The sequence below is a fragment of the Sapajus apella genome, unplaced genomic scaffold (genome assembly GCF_009761245.1).
Source record: "Sapajus apella isolate SASKATOON/1434 unplaced genomic scaffold, GSC_monkey_1.0 scaffold39, whole genome shotgun sequence".
NCBI classification, from domain to species: Eukaryota; Metazoa; Chordata; class Mammalia; order Primates; family Cebidae; genus Sapajus; species Sapajus apella.
Genome location: NW_022436979.1, coordinates 7,378,395 through 7,381,106, shown reverse-complemented (window position 1 = coordinate 7,381,106; position 2,712 = coordinate 7,378,395). Strand labels below are relative to the sequence as shown.

The 2,712-nt window shown below is 40.6% G+C and overlaps 1 pseudogene; it reads right to left on the bottom strand.

Moving 5' to 3' along the window:
* Positions 1 to 247: 247 nt before the first annotated feature.
* On the bottom strand, positions 248 to 1,513 carry LOC116565185 (annotated as a pseudogene).
* Between the last annotated feature and the right edge of the window lie 1,199 nt (positions 1,514 to 2,712).

Here is a 2,712-nt window from a genome sequence, read left to right as displayed (position 1 = left end):
TGGGCTCCCTGCCTTTTTGTTTTTATCATCCAAATCTAGCTTCAAAAAGCTCCAAAATGTCCTTGACACATCTGGACCTGAAAGTAAGAGCTGATTTTTAAGAGATTCTCATTGCATTTGGACAAATGAATAATGTGCCTTTCATATTTTCTTTGTATTTCTCTTCAACAGTTGCTTGACTCAACATCTTTCTGTCTGCTCTATAAAATGAAAATACAAACTAAATGAGAATAGAAAAAATAAAGCATTAAATTGTACAAATTACAAATCTGTTCCAAAATATACTTACATTAAATAAAATATGCATTTCAATAAGAGATCTACAGTGAATGACTATGCATTCTGGGAAGCTTCACAACATCTAGGCAGGGCCAACACTCGTGAAAGAAGCTAAGAGATTTTGCATCCAATCACAGTTTGTAGTGGGTATCTTATTGCCAATCTGCATGTTACACAGAACACATCATTAGCATTGCTTGTGCAGAAAACCAGTTTTGTTGGGGAAAAGGGAAAGCAAGCTCTGGCCTCAATTTTGAGTTCATTACAACTTCTTAAGAATTTCACCAATAGCCTATAAAGTACAAGTTCAAAAAACTAAACATGTTAAGGTAAGCAGACAACTCTTCAGAAGCCCAAACACATTTTCTTGCTATATTTATGTTGAATTCTCCATCTACAATGAGCAGTCATGAAGATGGTCTTCTTCGGGGCAACATGGTCACAGAACTGGGGCAATCCAGGGGACTGAGAGGGAGCATGAGGACGGGAGAGGGGGCTACCTCCTGCTGTTTCACATGAGAGACAAACTGTAACACAATCCATGGACCCGCAATCATCCCCTTTTATCATGTGGCATAACGCTTGATGTAGCCATCCACTTTATTCTGGAAGTCCTCCTTGTCCTGCAAATGATGTTCTGCAGCTTCAATATTCAGTAGATCATCAAAATCCAAAAGATCAGTAAATAAAGAGTTTAATCCCCATACAACATCCTTTAATGTTCTTGTGGGAGCCCAGCCAGTGCCGTCAATTGAATGTTCTCTCAGTAAACTCAGACATATTTCCCCTGTCTCTGTGATGTTGGGGTGCCAGATCTTGGTCAGGCATTTCACTTTGGGAGGCACCATGTTGTACGCATCGGGAACTTCAGTTTCAAACTGAGATTTTCCACCCTGGTAGTAACCCTCATCTGGGGTTACTATTAGCTGAAAACAATGAAGCTTGTTTGGATCAGGAAAATGCACTTTACAGGTTCAAGGTAAATTAGCTTCGAGTTCTGCAACCTCTTTAACAAGCAATCTGTCTCTCACAGAAACCTTCCTAGTGGAGTCCGACACTGTGGCTGCCGTCCGGGACCCTTTGAGACCATCGTCACGCTTCAGTTTGCTTGCTAGCGTTAGCATTACTGCTGCCTTTACCCTGGGCTCCCCGAGACAGGCGAGGCGGGCCCGGAGCCCAACACCATGCCCGGCCAGGGCGGCTGCTGCGAGATGCGGCCCCTCACAGCCGCACCGGCTCCCGGCCCAGTCTCTATTTTTTAATAAAAAATAAAATTCATAAAAGTTAAATATTCTGCATTTATTATATATTATTATCTTGGCAGTTTTATTTTTTGTGACAAAATTCTGAGTCTGCTATATTGTCCAAATCTTAAAAATGTTTAATTGATTACAGAAAAATGTATTGGAAAATATTGCTTTGCTCTTTCTTTTTCTCTAAATTCCTGATTTTTAAAACTACTACTTAATTCATGGCCCATCACCAATATCCAAGATAGTATCCAATTTTTAAATTCTGTACCCTGTCTTAGTGACTTCCAAACTAAACGAAACGAAAAGGCCTCAGGCAGTCTGTGTTTACACGTGGTGGCAAAATTAATCTTAAGGTACTTGGATGACTGCACTGGGGATACATCAGAACCTCTCCTCAGGCAACTTCTCAGCATACTATGTATGTCCCTGTGCAGAAGCCTACCTCTTTCACTCTAGATAAAACAAGACTTTCTGAGCACTTACTCTGAGCAAAGTACGGTGCCCCAAGTACAAAGGTGGGTAAGACTCAGTCCTTGATTTGATGGTGTTCATTGGAATAGGTTTTCAAACTGTGATGTCACTGTTTCTTCTGGGGGCAAAAAGTTTGCTTTTCTTAATGGGAATGAGTTTACTTATAAGTGCACATTGTGTCATTAATGTGCTTGACTCTCCATGATGCAAAACTTCTTTCTAATGCTGATCAGTTGCAAACATGATAGAACAATGAAATATGGTAGAGAGCCTAGCCTGGTACATGCAGTCGTCCTTGTCTGATATGGGCCTCTCTGAGAATGAAACTCCTCAAAAGGCCAGAGCGTGCTCTGCCTTCATTTCCCTTACACATGGGTGTTATCTAATACTGATCTACAGTCATGCGTCACTTAACAACTGGGATATGTTCCAAGAAATCTGTCATTAGGCTCTTTTGTCATTGTGTGATCACAGAGTGTACTTACACAAACCTAGGGTGGTATAGTCCACTGTGCCACCAAGGCCATATAGTATAACCTAGGCTACACTGTACCTAGGCTATATAGTGTATTCCATGTAGCTCGTAGGCTACAAACTTGTACAATATGTTACTACTGTACTGAACAGTGTAGCAATTTTAACTCGGTGGTAACTATTTGTGTATCTAAACATATCTAAACACAGAAAAGATACCATAAAAATACAGCAG